Source organism: Triturus cristatus, chromosome 12, assembly GCF_964204655.1.
Source record: "Triturus cristatus chromosome 12, aTriCri1.1, whole genome shotgun sequence".
Taxonomy (NCBI): domain Eukaryota; kingdom Metazoa; phylum Chordata; class Amphibia; order Caudata; family Salamandridae; genus Triturus; species Triturus cristatus.
The window spans coordinates 28,879,907-28,897,263 of record NC_140595.1 but is presented as its reverse complement, the minus strand read 5'-3'; the positions used below and the strand labels follow the sequence as shown (position 1 = coordinate 28,897,263).

The 17,357-nt window shown below is 47.2% G+C and overlaps 1 long non-coding RNA gene across 6 annotated transcripts; it reads left to right on the top strand.

Annotated features, from left to right (window-relative positions):
- The first annotated feature begins 5,685 nt into the window (after positions 1-5,685).
- Positions 5,686-15,711, top strand: LOC146772293 (uncharacterized). 6 transcript variants are annotated; one of them, XR_014972102.1, is made up of 7 exons: positions 5,686-5,822; positions 5,949-6,027; positions 6,399-6,539; positions 7,441-7,610; positions 13,603-13,792; positions 14,660-14,742; positions 15,608-15,711. It is a non-coding gene; the product is annotated as an uncharacterized LOC146772293 (long non-coding RNA). The 6 variants fall into 6 exon arrangements; XR_014972100.1 differs by having other exon boundaries at positions 5,687-5,822; positions 6,388-6,539; XR_014972098.1 differs by lacking the exon at positions 6,399-6,539 and having other exon boundaries at positions 5,687-5,822.
- Positions 15,712-17,357: the final 1,646 nt, after the last annotated feature.

Here is a 17,357-nt window from a genome sequence, read left to right as displayed (position 1 = left end):
TCTGCTGGAACAGAATGTAATGAGATGTTTTCAAACAAAAGAGCATTTCTAGGATGAAATGAGGAGACATTTTACCTGATGGCAAGCAGTGGAAATTAATATCACAAAAGTAAGATTTTTTTTTTTAAAGTAATGCTGAAGACAACAAAGTGCTGGAGTGGAATTTGAGGAATGCCGTTGTCTGGATTCTGCTAAAAGGAAATACCATTGCATGGAATTTTAAACCATTAAGTCGAATCGACCGGGGCAGAGCATATAATGTGCGGAGCGTGGAAAGCGATCAGACCCTCGGAGGCCTTCAGGGTGCTTTGTGATGTCACAAAAACGAGATGGGGCCACTTTGAGGAATGCCTATTGCTTGTTAAACCAGTCTTTCTGTAGTTCTACTGCACCATCTATTCATGAAGGATTCCATCCAGTGAGTGACGTCATCGCGGATCTTAAACTTGCCAGACTTCTTAAAACAAAGGCACATTCTGGAATCTGAGTTGGTGATCGCTGACTTTACAAGCCCAGGTAGTGAAAAGTGATCACTTCATATCTACAAGCTAGCTTAGTGTAAATCGAATTCATGAATTTTATTGACGTCTTTGGCAAGTTGGTGCAATCGAGAATTGGGTAAGGTTGCTACTGCATCGATTGTGTGAAGTACACAAAAAAAAAACAGACACTCTGCTGCTATCAGGAAAAAGTGGTGAGGCAGCGCGGGGGACAAAAGAATTAACATAAAACTTGCCCCTGCCTCTTCAGCTCCCGACGATGCACAAAGTTGGTTGGTCCACGGCACACTCTTCATGAAGGATTTTCAGGACGTACCCGCAAGATAAACGTAAATATAAAGAATCAACTTAGAGTAAATTGTGTAGCCGGAAGTTATCCTGCTGATTGGGTTTGGATCAGCCGTAGGAACCAAAGTTGAACACCTCGGCCTGGAAATTAATAAAACATCCCCTCTAGATATAAAGCCCCGGAACCCCCAGGTTGGTTCCCGGCCCCGCCCCTGTCCAAACCCACAAATCAATACTTGACGACCTGAGTTGTGGGTAAAAGAGGCCATGTTTATTACAAACCATCACACAAACATGACAATATATAATTAATACAATTCCTCACAATAGGGATTTATCAAATTCAATCGCTAAACAATAATTACATTTAAGTTGCTCCTAAAATCATAATCCATCAGCAAGTTTGACAGAACTCAATTTATATACCCAAAGGATGTTGTCTATTGCTCCAGCACTAAGGGGCTTTCTGCCTTGCGTCCCCCAATCGACTGAGAACCACGCAAGGCGCAACCCACCTGCGTCCTTGAGAGGTGAGCCACTGCCATCTGGTCCTTGTCCGCCACCTGAGGGGCCCACCCCTCCACCACCAGGCTGCCCATCGGGGCTCGTAGGGAATAACCAGGGGCGGATGCCCCATGCCCTAGTTTGTAAACTGGCGCCCTTGCCCCCAGCCGGTGTCTCCATTCTCTTCTGGGGTGAGCTTACCGTCTCTCCCCCTCAGTGCTGGCCTAGGGAGTATGCAGGAGGACTCCCCTTAACAATGTAAGGCAATTTATGTGGCCTCCTTACCGCCACAAGGGCGACCAGGGCCAACCGCCCTTCGCCCTCCCCACCACGCTGCAACCCCTGAACTATCAAGTTCCGGCTTCTCTTCAGGCTCGGAGTTGTGCCATATTCTAATGCACGGATTCATCAGTCTGGGTCACCGGGTAGACCAGTGCCCACTTCTGCCGTGAATCATACGATTCCCATGCCCCAATTTTTTGTGTGTATCGCCAAGCAGGCCCCTGTCCAGGTCAACGCTAGGCCATACCGGCCTACCAGGCACTATTGGCCGAAACATAACCGTGCATCTGACATTAGTCCTGGCCCCCAATTTTATCTTGGCGCTATGAGACCACGCTATCTTGGAAACGTCCTATACCCATATGGGCAAACACAGACCGAGCTCCCTCGGAGCCCGAGTCCCATTGTATCATTACCTCTGTAATGCAGGATAAACCAAATCAGGGAACAGCAGTCCCGCATGGCGTCCTCCACCCGATGTAAATGTGTGGGTTCCGAGGATCGCCCATGTCACTCACCCGAGGGAGACATTCTCCCCGCCCCCGGCTTCAACTTGTGCTGCTGCTCCCCAAGGAGCAATACGGACCCAACGCACAGGCCTGCGACCCAGTATCCACACCGCTTTGGTAGACATACCACCTCAATCTTGCCAGGTGAAATCACTGGCTTGCTGCGCATGTCGTGGCCCCAATTTTGATTAGAGTGACCAACTACCTCTATCCCCCAGTTGCGGGAAATAGTCCAGCACGCAATAAGCACTAATTCTACCCAAGTACACCCCAGATAATAGACTGGCATGTTCGCCCCCCTGAGCATCAACCCACCGCTACAAATCCCTACCTAGTAGGCTCAGGTTATAACCAAACCAAATGCTCATGACTGTTATCACCATTATCAGCTACCAGCAGAGTGTGAATGGCGGCATAGTAAGCAACACGGCCCATAATTATTCCAACAATGCACCGTAAGGTTATCTGGTAGTTCAGAGGGAGAAGGCAACTACTCTGGGCTTTCAGGGCTCTAGGCAAGTCAAGAGGCGGATAAGGTTCCCAAGCGTAGACCTAACCCGACCAGCCCTGAATCTCCAAAGCTGAGCCCAACCTCCTCTCTTCCCCTACAAACCCAGGAGCCACGTGCCTTGAAGTTTAAAGGCGCCTACTGACGCACCCAATGGTACGGAACGGCCTCCATAATTCTCGGATGCCCTTTCCTGAGACTGTTAACTCCGGTGCTCCCCTGAGGCTCCCACCCCACAATGCCCCTGGGTGCAAAACAGGCCTCTCTCGGGACACCGAACAGGATGCAAACCTTCACTGGCCGCCCGAGGAAACAACCAGCGTGAGGATCCCAAGCAGGCCAACCATGCCCCCACAGAAATGAACAAACCTGCGACAAGACACGAAGCCAAATTCATCCCATGTAATCGTAACAGCGACCCCCGGGCTGGCCGCCCAAAGAACCAACCAGCGTGAGGATAATCAAGCAGGCCAACAATGCCCCCACGGCAATCGCAAAACCGCGGCAAGACATCGACGCAGATTCAACCCATTCAATCATAACAGCGACCACCAGGATAGCACCCGCATGTGCATGACCAAATGCATGCGCCCATGACAGTATGCACGTGTCTTCAATCGACGCGCTCACCCAACGCCGAGAACGGAAAATTCACACAATCCCATGCAAGACTCTGCCCGCGACAATCAGGTCATGCCCCAAAGTCCTTCCAAAGGTACGATGTGCTCAGCAACCAATGTCCCCACTACCAATATAAAGGGACCCCCGGGCCAGTACTACCTTTTTGACACGACAATGCTGACCGATCGCCCCGAGGCCCGAACCCAGGCTCCTCATTATCCCGGAAGACCGAATTGGCCTTTAACTAGCATATCGGGATCACAGGGCCTGTGTGCCTCTCAGCTCCCAATCCCAGCCACCAGGCAACAACTGACCCTGGCAACAAATGACCTTATCACCATTCCCTGGCGTCCGCCTCTAACCGCCATATCACCGCGCGCAGTGGAACGCCGGTGCCCCCCCTCGCAGTGGGCACAAAAAATTGAGTAAAAAACCTGCGTTGCCAGCCTCAGGTAGAAGGCCCCAAACGGAAGACCCAGGAACTCTCCCAGGAAGTGTCCGAAATGTGACTGAAATAAATGCCGAATAAGGGAACTGCCCGAGTCCTGCCCTGTGAGATACGCAGGCCACTCCCGCCGGAGATGCCGCCCCCCGGGAACCTACCCCGCTAGGCTTCTCTCCCACTGGAGACACTTTGCCGAGTGCAGCCCTGGTGCCCCCAACGCTGTCACGCAGACCCCCACTACTTTCCGCCCTTGTCCAAGCGGGGTAGCGCCAATATTGATCTAGTAGCGGTTATCCAAAACCCTTACCGCCGGGACAGAGAACAATTCTCGCATTCGTACCCATGCCAGCTTAAGATTCCCGACCCGCAAAACCGCCGGTCACTCCGCCCCCTCGCGCAAAACAATACCATATAATTTGTCGGGTAACCACGACGACCAAACCCGGGTCAGCCAGCCACCGCATGGAGCCTTCACTGCGCACCTCCGATATAGGGCGTCGCGCCCTCCAGCCTGTGTTGCTCCTGGGTCCTCTGGCTGACCCCTAGTCTCTTCTGCCGGCGCGATTCCCCCACTCCGATTCATGGATTGCCCTGCATACAGGGGCCAGCGCCGTAAGGAAGAGAGGGCGAGGACCTGGGCAAGTTGCCCTAAATAGGCCCCTGCCCTCTCCATCCCCCTCGTCGCACGCCCCAGCCTGAAGTGACGTCACGGCGTTGCGTTGCCCCGGAAGTAATTCCTGCGGTAGAGACGCTACAATCTTCAGTGAGGACCACGAGAGGACGTGGCCAGGTACCCGGGGGGGCCGTGTCCTAATGGCGCGCCTCCTGATAGTCCGCGCTTTTCCAAAAGCATTGGCATGTTTAATCAAAAAGTGACGCAGAGTTGTTTTAGTGTAAATATTAAGATTGTGAGGAAGGGTCTGGTGAACCCGTGCCATTCTAAGAATAATCAATGTTGTAGATTTGGGGATTTGACGGAGATGCACCCACTGGGAGAATCCCGAACGCTTGTAAGCCCGAAGGAAGAGGAAAGACAGATGGCGCTGAAGGCTGGCGGTTCGCACATGCACGCTCGCGTGAACGCAAGCTTGTCGCCAGCCAGCAGCACTTTGAAAACTCACCTACTAAAGTCTCTCCGAGTAGCGCATGCGCGCTGACTCAGCGAGACCTAAAAAGTGGCCCACATTTGCGTATTGCCTTTCAACAAAACACTGCTATAGCAAAGTTTTATGAAAAGAAAGGGGGTGGGGGCATGTTTTATTAACTTCACTTAGATAAAAAAAAATGCACAGATTAGTTCACACTGCTGAGTCACACATGAATGCAAGTGAGACCACTTCTGCTCAGGCCCCCTGCCCTCTCTCAAACAGCATACATTAATGGTCCGGCTTAGCGAGAGAAAGGGAGTGACACCTCCACCCATCTGCCTCTAGAAAGGCCACTCAGGCACCCACTGGGCCGCTGGCAGCATCCTAACAGCATAGACAGCCCCCAGGCTGGCCAAAAAAGCAGCCCACAGCTGGAACGTGGCTACCGGCACTTCTGCCATTTCCGGAGTGCCCGCATTACCAATCCGACCCTGGTTCACCCTTGATCAGTGCTGCGTAATGTGGTTGAACCAAGACTACAGCTCCCAGAAAGCGTCAGATCATCAAAGAAAAATGTCCAAGGCACGACGAGTGAGAATAGGCTGATGAAATAAAGGCAGGTGACAACCATAACCCATTCCTCCACTGTCCTTTATTGTCACCCCGCCCCACCCCAGGGCTACTTCCCCTACAGTCCCAGTCAATTAACTGTGCACGAGACACGACCATTTTTTTAAATGAACCATCCGAGGTATTCAAGGCCCTCCTACTCCAGGTAGCGAGAATTCCACTTTCGGTGCTGTTTCCTACCCACCCTCAGGTACCCAGAAGTCACCGGGAGATGAGACTCCGCTGGCGCCATCACCCGAATACCACGTGGCCAATCACAGACCCCGCTCTCACTCAGGAGCCAATCAATGACACGTGGATGGTTCACCCGGCTCCATTCCATCGAGCTCTCGCCTGCCTCCTTCTCGCTCCCGCCAAGATCTCAGGGAAGCCTCGGATTGGCCACGAGACGGTCACGTGTCTCACCTGAACTATGGAATTAAACTCCGCTGCTCTCTGTTTGTTTTGGTAAATTGGGTTTGTGTGGAGGGAGTTATGCTTTTCTGTTTGGCTTTAAACGGTGTGGTTCTGTTATTGCCGAACGTTCTCGGCGGGTGGTTTTTTTGTTGGTAATATTCTTGTTTTGTCGTTTAGAGATTTGATGTTCGTTTCCTTTCGAAGGAGGACGCGGATGAAGGCTGAAAACAGAGCGGTGTTTGGAGATTCGTTGGTGGTATGTTTGTTTTATACGTTCATAGTCAATTTTCTTTATTTATCTTACAGTCGCTTGTGTAGTTTTCAATGTCTTGAAGATGTTTTTTGACTACGCAATGTTTGCCTTTGAGAAATTATCTTCATTTTTTAAATTCTAGAATTGGTTACTTTGTTATTTTCATCTCGATTTAGTTTTTCAAGTTAACGTTATTTTGTTCTAAACATAATCTTTAATCTGATGTTTAGTTTTTATGCGTTTCAGCCCTGGCCGTTTTGAGATTAAATGTTTATTTTCAAGTTGTGTTGTGGTGCTTCATTTAAGTGTCTGTTTACTCCATCGCTAAATGCTTCTCTGCTCCCTCCTATATTTTTAATTTAGTGTAATTACAGTTGGGTGACTCGTCAAGGGATCTTTCTTCTTGATGCAAGACTGTATTCTGGGAGGTGTAGTTCAATTTAAGAAACTGGAATGGCACACATTCCCTGGAAAGGAAGCACCGGTCCGGGAAAGCTGGAGTTCTATACACTTTAGTACGTTAAATTCGAATTTATTGTTACAGTGCAGCTGTGCTTAGTCTTTCATGGAGAAGAGTGAATATCGGGGGTAGTCTGAAATGCAGATGATTGAAACTGAAAGATTGATTTGTTTAGTCTCTTGATATAAATGCAAATAACGACAATTAAAAAAAGAAAGTTTTGAGTTTGCAGTACTTGTTTGAACCTGTGTTAAAGGTGGAAGAGCATTTTATCTCCCCCCCCCCCCCCCCTCCCCCCCGGTGATTCGTGAAACCCAAGAGTCTGGCTCCGTAAGGCACCGATATTAATTTATTCGGATAAAGCTCAAATGAAGGTGTTTTCTACAAGGTTATTTATCAAATGATGGGGGTTGCTTAGAGCACAGAGTTTAGTTAGAGGACTCTATTTCTGGTTGTGGGAGGGGCGCTTCAAGGGTGAGGAACGCTCATGAATTTGGAAGGTGCCCCAGAACAGTTTACGGCAGCTGTTGGTGCTCGCTGTCTCTCCTGGCTAGGCACCCGCCCTTCAGTTACGTTTTAGGGCCTGTTGGTAAGACAAATATTTCTCGTTTTGGGGTTCTGTTCCAACATTATTCCAGAACAAGGGACTTGTTGGTAGATGGTTTGTGTAGGGGACACGTTTCTCTCGGATTATGAGGGGGGGCTGCTGTGTAGAAATGACATATTTTTCCTTTAAAGTTGTACTAACTGCATTGTATTGTCTATTTTTGTTTCTTTACAGGCTTGTAGCTGGTTCTTAGTCTCCTGTAACTTTTCAAAACCTCATCATATCTAGTCGAACAGTTGCATGTTTTCAGACCTTTTTCAGAAGTGAAATTTCTTTGTGCACTTTTTTTCCCCCAAATTGAGTTGTCTGCTTGGAAGATTCTTTAACTTTTTGTTCTTCTCTATTTTAGGTTGTTGCAGCGGTGGTGTCGCAAGCTGAAACTTTCCATTGGCAGTTCCCAAGCCTCTCAGTTTCTGTGGCTGCCGGTCCTTTGGAAGTCCTGGTCATGGAGGACTTGGCTTGTTCTCTAGCGGAAATTGCTCCACGTGTGACCTCTCCTCTGCAGTTAGTCATTAATCGGTGAGCCTCTTTCCCTTAGTGATTGGATTCTGCTGGTTTTCCTGTGGTTTTTGTGGATTAACCACAAAATTGGTCTCTCGACTTTCATTTCTCCAAATGAAATGATTCACCTGGAGACTGTCGCCAGGCCTGGGGGTCTCGGTGTTTCGCCGGCCTTGTTGAGTTGCTCTACTTGAGGATGTCCCTGCAGAGCTTTTGCAGGCGAGAACAAGGTGACCGCATTAAAACAGTGTAGCCCCGAGTAATCCGGCCACACTGGTACTGATCCATATGCTCGAAGCGTAAGAAGGCGTCTTCTGTGAGACTACAATGTGGCTCTTTGTAACCAGACTCCCTGAACACTGATAGGTAGGACTCATGCAGAGTGAATCTACTACAGCAACTGTGCACCCAGGGAGGTGAGGGGTGTCAATGGCCTGAAAAGTGCAAAAAATCTTGACTGAAAAAACTGTCTCCTTACTAGTGCACTTTACTCGCAGTAGTGCGAGGTACGATAAGCTACAAATTTCCACAGAAGTGTTCTTACTCACCCCCCCCCCATGAACCTGGCCAACTCTGTACATTAAAGGGTGCTTAAGAGCTAATCTCACTGCCATTATAAAATTCCGTGTATACCGCAAACTATAAAACTGTTTAGGCCAAAAAAAACAGACCACTTTCAGCTCTATGATCCTTGAGACTCGAAAATCAGAGTCTTGAACGAAGTGATTGGGGGGGGTGGTGGGGGGATGGGATTTCATTCTACCTCATGGCTTAATGGTGAGCGTTTCCACATACAATGAACTTTTCAATTTATCTTTCGCCATGCTCCTGCCTTAATTCGAGGATCTGATGCCAACCCAACTTCCACTCGTGTGAGCAAGCTCGCTCCCCCAACTCAACACTGCCCACTGTACCCCTAGGATGTGCTGCAGTGCATAGTACAACGAAAACTAAAGGGGATGATGGACGGCGTGTTTTACATTGCAAGCACTCAACCCCAGTCATAGTACGGCATCTACTTTATCTTCATTCTAGGCTTCTGTGCGGCTATAAATCTACATTTTATGGCTTGCTTTATTCATCTTGGTGATGGACGGTGCCACGGGGTGAGCAGATGCAGGTATTGACTTGAATCTGTAAGGTGTTTTAGGGAAGGAATGCTACTGCCCATAATGCACTTTGTGGGCAGTACTTTTTTTTTTTTGTTTTTTGTTGGTTCTTGACTAGGTCCTGTATCAGTTGCCACATGTTTGCACTTCTCGTCTAGTTTTTGGCGACTTACTATAATCCTGTATCGGACTTTCAGCTGGTTTTAAGGCTGAAGTTGAGCCTGTGCTTTTTCTTTGTGAATAAATCTACAACACGCTTGTATAATCGTTCCAGCTCACTAGCCTCGTCTAGCAGATTTCTAATGGCAGAAAACCAATGGAAAGGCTTCTTTTGGAGCAAGGTGGACTTTTTTTTTTTTTTTTTCTTTCCTGTGCCTTGTTCCCTATTGTCTTTATAATATGGCACGTGACTCCATAAATGGGCCTAACTATTGGAAATCTCTTTGCAGCAGGTGAGGCTGCTTCGTTTAAAGCTAGTACTTTTAAAGGGGAGGTTGAGACATTCGGTAGGCTTTAAAGGTTTTTTTTTTTTTTTATTGCCTATTCACTTCCCTTTCATCTTCTACTCTTGTATATTGATGGAGTGACAGCTGGCTGGTATTTGGACGAGTAGGGTAATACTGCCTAGTGTCATCTGGAACACTGCTCTAGCCTCGGGCACTGGTGGCTTGGCTTAAATCTCTTGTTGGCTTATCGTGCAGATCTAGGCCCAATGTCCTCCAGCAAGGCCGGCTTCTTCCCAAACTGCACAGTTAAAGATTTGTGTGATCGTAGGGTTACACCTGCATTAATGCACCTGAAGTTGGCCTCTTGGTTTTAGCTAGCAAACCGTGCTTTGAGTCTGGCCATCTTTCGCATGCTGCACATCTTTCGCATGCTGCACATCACGTTGTGGCCAAGTTATTTTAGCAGAACCTGAATGTTGTATAATACTTGGGCTTCTACTTTAAAGTTGAGTTTTATACTGACTGACCATTTTCCTCAAAAATCCACCTCTTAGATATGTAACTTGGCTTGGTTTGAACAGGTTCTCATCTTGACTTTGATATACTGGTTAGCTGATGGTTGGTTTTGTCCATTAAGGACTTTTTTTTGGCAGAGTTTTTTATATAGCGTGAACTTGACCCGAATCCAATCTGGTATCAGAGCGCTTTACATAGCACCAGTTGCGTTACATGAGGACACCCATTCATTTTTTGTTAGCCACGGGGGGATTAAGTGATCTGCCCAGAATCGCAGGATGTTCAGCGTCATTACCGAGACTCGAACCCAGGTCCGAGGTCGAGTGCCCTAGCCGTTAGGCCAACTCCTCTCCCCAGTAGTCTTGACTCCTCTCCCCAGTAGTCTTGACCTGACTAAACTACCCCAACCTACCGCACTCCCCAACCTGCTACCTTCATGTGTATACAGTTTGCTTCAATAGTTGTAACTGGATCTGATAATTGCAAAAAAGTGAAAATGGTGATTACCAGTGTAGTCCTTTACTAGTCTTGTGGGTTAATGGCCAGACTTTACACAGGATCCTTTCATCTACTTGCCACCAGAAGGAAATGGTGGTCTTCGTCACTTGGATCTGAAGTTCACGTACATAAACCTAGTGGTAAGGAGTTAACATTTTTTGGGGAGTTGGCCCTTTATCTTTGGCACCCTATATTCATCAATTTCGATTTTAAACTTAGAATTCTTAAGCTTCACTAGTGCCATTGATGGTCCCGAAGGCTGCATGTTCAGCCATCACCACCTTGTTAATGTTTCTTCAGCCTTGCCCTTGGGTGCAGCGTTGACCTTCATGACTGGCTGAAGCTGACCTAACCAGGGAAAAGACACTTTGCACACTGCAAAGGACAGGTGCTCGGGCCTATCCCATGACCACTGATCTCCAGGAATGGCAGCATTATATTTTCTCCACTTGTAAAACTAAGCCCATAATGTTTCAGCTTTCCTATAAAAAGGAAGCTGAGATTATGAATGAGAATTCTGGACCGGCGCACGATGTACCGGTTCTAATCCACACATTCTCAGGGTTGTAGCTTGGTCAATATGATTAAGTGGGGACTTCATCTTTTTCAACAATCATGCTGATGTATAAAGTTAAAATACATTCCAATAGGACTGGGTGCGTCAGAGGGGTAGTGGTAAGGGAGAGGCATGCAGATGGGTAGGGTTAAGTGAGGGGGAAACAATGCTTTGTAAGCTTACCAACATTGTTGTAGACTTTTAGAAAACGAGAAAAGGACAGTTCACGTTTTCTGTGTTTTATAAAAATTCCTGGTGATAGCAAGACGCTTCACCATATGTGACAAAGTACCTGTACCCAACTATCTACCAAAACATACTTTTTATTAGGGGGTGAAACACCTCAACCTCCCACCCCTAAAGCTACATCCATGTACTTTTTGCTCTGAGTGGGGTTAATTAGGAATGCAGGTTGTGATAGTACAAAAGCAAACCTTGTACCAGTCTTGCCTAGTGAGTGCCTGGATACAAATGTGGCTTAAGATGGTAGTTGTGTTGGAGGTTTGTCAATCCAATTGGAGTGCAAGGAGTTGCCGGACTTTAGCATCCTGCATATCTCTTGTAGGGCTTTGATGTCCATACCCAGCATCCTTAAATCTTTATTCCAGACTGTACACTGCAGCTCCCTGGTAGCCTCTTCCCCTGGGAGAACTATTGAAGGGCATTCAACAACCTGTGATACTGCTGATCTAGAGCATTTCACTTACTTCACCTGACCTAAGCTTGTGGTGCCCGGATGACACACTTGTAAAATTGGGTGGGGGGTATTTTGGGGAAGGTTCAGGAATTATGTTCCAGCTTGTTCCTAATCGAACCTGTAACTGGAATATCCATGCAGCAGTGCTGTGCCTTTCCAGTAGGGTTTTGTATGCTAGATGGCAGGGACCTGCTATCTTAGGAGTGATAATGAGTAGACTTTATATACACCCCCTTTTCAAGGCTTCTATAAGTGAGATGGAAGCACTGAAAGGCTGACTTGGATGTTTGAGGGCAATGTTAAAAAAAAAAAAAAAAAGTCTTCCTAGTACATTCAAGTCTGGCCCGGTGTTGGGAAGCAGCTGCTTGTGGAGACATGTTTGAACGTTGGGGCTCTCCTACTACAACCATCCCTGTGACATACTGCCCTGCCAGTCAGAAGCCAGTTGACAAGCCTGGGGTTGTAACATTTGAAGGGAGAGCTCTTATTTGGGTTGTCATTTTATCCTGAAGATGAGGCTAAAATCTCATATGGCGATGCTAACCAAGCCATGGATATTACCTCTGATCATGTAGTGGCTATGTCCACATTAGCTCAAAATGGCATTTGCCTGGGTACCCTGCAAATGACCATAAATTGAACTTGGACAGCTCATGTGAACTGCTTATATTTGCAGTTTTTTTTTTTTTTTTTTTTTTAAATGCTTGTAGTCTTGTTGCGACATGGTGACTGCAATACTTGCGTGTGCCAATTAAGGGTGCGTGGTCCAGCATTTAAGCTGCTAACTTCCAACTGGATGCTTAACCTGCCTCAAGCTCCACAGTGAAGACTGAAGTACTATTTGTGGGAACGCCTGCATGTAGAAAGAGTCCTGGTGGCCTGCAGAATTTGGAATTTCTCCACGCCAAGGGACCATGCCTCAAACCTCAGCATCATCTTGGATGGCAAACGCACCATGGAGAATCTAAATCTGTGTCCTCCGCCTGCTTCCTTACGCTGCGCATGCTCTGAAATCTTCAAATTACTCCTACACTCCACCAGGCGGTGACTCAAGCCCACGTCACCAGCTGCTTTGACTATGGAAACTCACTTTACACAGGAATTACCCCACATCCGAAGACCATTCAGTACTCATTGGCCAGACTCCCTTTACCTACACAGATGGACTCCAATCACTCTTCATCTGAAGAAACTCCACGGCTCCCCATTCATGTTACATCAAGATTCTGACTTGCACCTACAAATTCCTGCACAACAAAGGACCAAAATACATCAACCAATGCATGAGCTTTCAACAACCCTCTAGACTCCTGCAATCTGCCTCGTCTGCTCACACCCCTCATCTGCCAAAGCAAAAGTGGAGGACACTCTTGTCCCACCTCGCCACAAAGTTCTAGAACACCCCCCCCCCCCCCCAACATTTCTGGCTTTCACCCTCATCAGGAGCTCAGAAGAGTCAAGGCCTGGCTATTCAACTGAAGCCACCGAAGTAGCATGAAGCCTGGCACCTGGATACCCTGTGGGTGGTTGGCTTTGCTATGCAAATCCTATTTGAGTCTCCCATGAGGGATTTTTAGTGGAGGCCTAGTCTGCATAAGTCATTAGATGCAAACTATTTGGTGGTTGAGTACCACTGAGATGGGTATCCGTGATGCCCACTGGGTACCAACAGAATTTTCATATTGTACAGCAAGTATCCCGTTTTTTTTCTCGGTCCTTTGTATTCCTACTTTCTCTACCTTCTTTTTTCTTACTTCTATTTCTATTATGTGATGACTAAATTTAAAAAAAAGTGGCTTTTATTTAAGCCTGACCTCAGCACTGCAGCCGGCTCCCCATGTGGGCACCAATGGAATTTTGGGGGGGTGTCCATGTGGGGAACCGGCTGCAGTGCTGACTTCTATAGAGAGGTGGCGGAAATTGGCGCTGGTCTGTCGCCTCTCTCGAGATAGCCTGAATTTTGGCACCCAAGGGCCGTACAGAACGCCTCTATTCGGCATCTCGCAGTGAAATGTACTCCAATCTCTGGAGGAGAACCCCTTGTGGCAGACAAGAGCCGCTACCTTTCAGACTTGCAAATGTTATTGCTGGTACAGTATGTCCAAATATTTCAGTCCCTGTACCGCCTGAAGATAATTGATTCTCCACTTGAGCTATTTGGCTAATTTGTCCTTGTTATCTATTACAGATTTCCCGCCGCTTTAGAAGCAGCCATGTATCAATCCAGGACAAATTCCTGAAGCACAGATGGTGGTGAAGCTGCCCACATGTCTACTTGGAACTGTTATATTTACATTCCTATACATATTAGTATCCTTTCCTATACATATTAGTATCCTTCATTCGGAACCTATCAAATTCAAGCTGCAGTATTAAAGGTAAGTCATGGGTTTATACGATGTACCTCAATTAACAGAAATAAACTGAATTCACTAAGCAATATTGTGTTGAAAAGAGTGCACAATATCTGAAATATAATATACATTGACAATGGGGAGAATGTTCCCATATTCATTCCCAGTTGATTAATAGTTTTGAGAATGCATTGCCAGAAAATACCTTTTTCATTAAAGAATATTGGGGGCTGCAGTAAGGACTGGATAGGGCTTACAAATGTGCCTTTGCGAGCGCCTCCTCGGGCCAGTAGTATCTGGTAATCTTAGTCCCATCTTAATATGATGGATGGATCTAGCACATGTTCATTGCTACTAATGGTGCCTGGTGCTTCTTCTCTCCAGCTAGTGTACACAAGGGGATGGCGCTGCTGAGGTCTGTTTGCATCAGATTTTGGATACCACGCTCTGGGTGCTGAGTGCTAGTAACACCCACCCAGAAATCTTTTAAATTGTGGTGTTTGTTTGCATGGTAACTGACAAGCCTTTATCCTGTCTTCTCTTGTCATTTATATTCCACCGTTATCAGATTCTGCTTTCTTACCTTAATTTATAACGCCTTTACTAATAAAGTAAATATTTAACTTTATTTTGGTGCTACAGCTGTGACCCATCTGTCCACATGTTGTACCACCAGTCTTCCTTAGGATTCCCCAGGGGTGAACTGGCTGTAGTGCTGTCCACTGAGGTGTTTGCTCTGATATCTCACCTAGAGTTCTGCCACCTGAGAGCACCCCAGAGTCTTATATTGATCACCCTCTTGACTTGGCAGAAAATAGACTACAATTACCATTGCACTCTGAACCGAGCACATGGTGGTTTCAGATCCTAATGTGTTGCTGTTTTCCGCAGCCTTCTGTAGCTGACCTGGTGTTGCTCAGTTGTCCACTCTGCGAAGCCTGTTATTGCATCTGACTTTGCTTGCATTATGAAAGGTAAGTCGTGGCTTCATAATGTGTGTATGTAACACGAACTATACAAAAATGTTATGCATGTGATTGATTAAATTTGCTATGGTAGTTTGGATCACTGCCTTGTCCGAGCTGGTGGTGGATTGCCACTGGTAAGGTGCTATTGCTGTGATGACTGTAGGTGGAGGGGACTTTGAGAATACAAAATGTATAAAGTAGTTTACTGTACCATGAGAATACACCTGAAACATAACAGATGAGCTGCGCCTGGTCTGACTGGCAGAGCCTGCTGTCTTGCAGTAGGGTGTGGTTTGGAAGGTAAGTCTTTAATGGTCCAGACTATGCCACTGTCCAAAGTGGTGAGGGAAGGCTCGCCTTGTGTGAAGTTACCCAGGAGGGATGGGGGTATTTAACTGTTGGCACAAGTCTCATTTGCTATGCACCAAGTTCTAATTGAGGCTGCAGGTAAATTAGGAAGCTTTTTATGTGAAGATCAAAGGGTGCACAGACTGCTTCCTACACCAACTCTTCAGAGGATGAAAAGGTAACTTATGATCACATACATGGAAATGTGTTCCAGAGCGGGAGACTCCCGTGGATCTTGAATGGTGTCTGCATGTATGGTTGTAGACTTCATAAAAAAGATGCAGCTCTCTATTGCTGTAGTCTGCTTGCAAAGGGTGGCCCAGCAACTCCAGGTTCAAGGAGTGAAATTTAACAAGGGGGTGTATGTATACATGTAAAACGAGCTCGCGAGACAAGTGATCTGGCTTGCTTTACTGCAGAGGGAGTCAATTTGTCAAGAGTCTGTTAGTCATAGTTTGTTTTGGATGCTTCATCTCTGGTGGCCGTGGCTGTCCTCACTCATGTTCTTCTTGTTTTCTTGTAGGTGACTCTCTTCCCACAGGACGCCTCTTGGAGGAAATCTTTGGTGGCCAGACCGTGTCTCATTTCACAGCTTCACATTATTGCAAAATAAAGTGTTGAACTGAATTATTGTGTCTGTGCTAATTTATGAGAATGGGGAAAGGGTGATCAAGGTTTCCTCGGAGGGGCTCTCCTGTGGGTTGAATGTTTGCAAATAGTATTTAGGTCCACCTTTCCAAAGTGGAAATCTAGCATTTTCTTGTGATTGGTAGGGACCTAATTTTAGAAAAATTGCTCCTGCGTTAAGTCTCTTTCAGTGCATGCTGCTATGAGAAGGGGGTTTTAGTGGGGTGGGGGAAGGGGAGGGAGTTGGTGCTCTTTGCCATTCCATTGCGTGTACATTGCCCTGGTGTTCCTTGATCACTAGCAGCGCCTGCCATAGCAAGACTGCATCCCCAGCAGCACCTGGGAACCTTACTCCAAGGCTGCTAGGAAGTGGGTTTTGTGTAGGGTTTGTATGCCACACCTGGTGACCAGGGGTGGAATGAGGGGTTTTGTCTCCTACTGCATTGAGCGCATTATTCTGTCCTCTGAGTTCCTTCAACACCTGGGCAGGCAGCATTTCACAAGGCACCTTCGAGGTCTGGCCCTGTTCAAACAGACCAGACCCTCCAGGCGATGTTGCTGCCACAACACCCCACAAGCTCATGTCAGCGGTGTCGCTGATAGGGGCCTATAGAGCACCATCTTTAAAACCCATGACTTCATTCCCGTCTCAGTTCTTGCAGATCCTTGGAAGGAGAGACTGATGACCATGCCTCTTGCTCATCCTGGGAGTGTAGATTTCCAGGTCATGTACTGAATGCCTGATCTGTAGACCAGCCTAGGACTCGTGTCCTTCCTATAAACGTAGGTGACACTTAAGTACCGGCTACACGTCGCCCTAGTGTTTTCTGGCAATGCTGGAATCCCACTTGCGTAGACTTGCGTAGTCTGGCATTTGGTGGTCTGGACACATAAGGGTAAACTGGGTCACTAGGCAACATGGGTCCTGAAATGACGACAAATCAGGATCAACCTCCTATGGAGCGAGCTGTCGGGCAGATCCAGTGGGGGGGGGCGCTGTGTTGGCAAAATGAGAGCTGTATCCTCTGCCTTCAGGCAAGGGAAGAAGCAGCTATGAAGCAACGATGCTTCATTGGCGCACATTTGGCTTAAGACTATTTAGTGGGTAAATTAGTGCTGTTGGGCCTCTTGGTATCCCGCAGAATAAGTCACTTTACAAAGGTGCTTGAAAAGGGTGGCGTGTATCGCACCTCACAGGGTGCTTGTGCCAGGCATGCGGTCCTCTGGCATGGAGCTTTACTGCTGTAGATCTACTAAGGACTTTATCCAATCCTCCTTTGTCGTCTTAAGGCCTTGAAGACTTGGATGGCTTCAGTGTTACTACGGGGAGGGAAGAGACGTTAAAACAATTGTCTTCATCTTCCTTAAGGCAGTACTGTTCAGTGACGCGTAGTGGATGGTACGCTGCTTGAGGTTTGTTACTGGCACTGTGCATCAAGTTGGCTTCATCAGGTTCCTCTAGTAGACTAAGCATGTGGTGTAGAGGAGAGATGTTGTGGGCAGCAGTTCTAGAGGGGTTAACTCATTGGAAGATTCTTTGAAATGTTTATGGGCATTGTTCTACAGAGGCCTGTTATGTGCCACCCACTATTGCAGTGAGTGAACACAGCAAGTGCAAGAAATACCACAAACGTATCATTATTTGG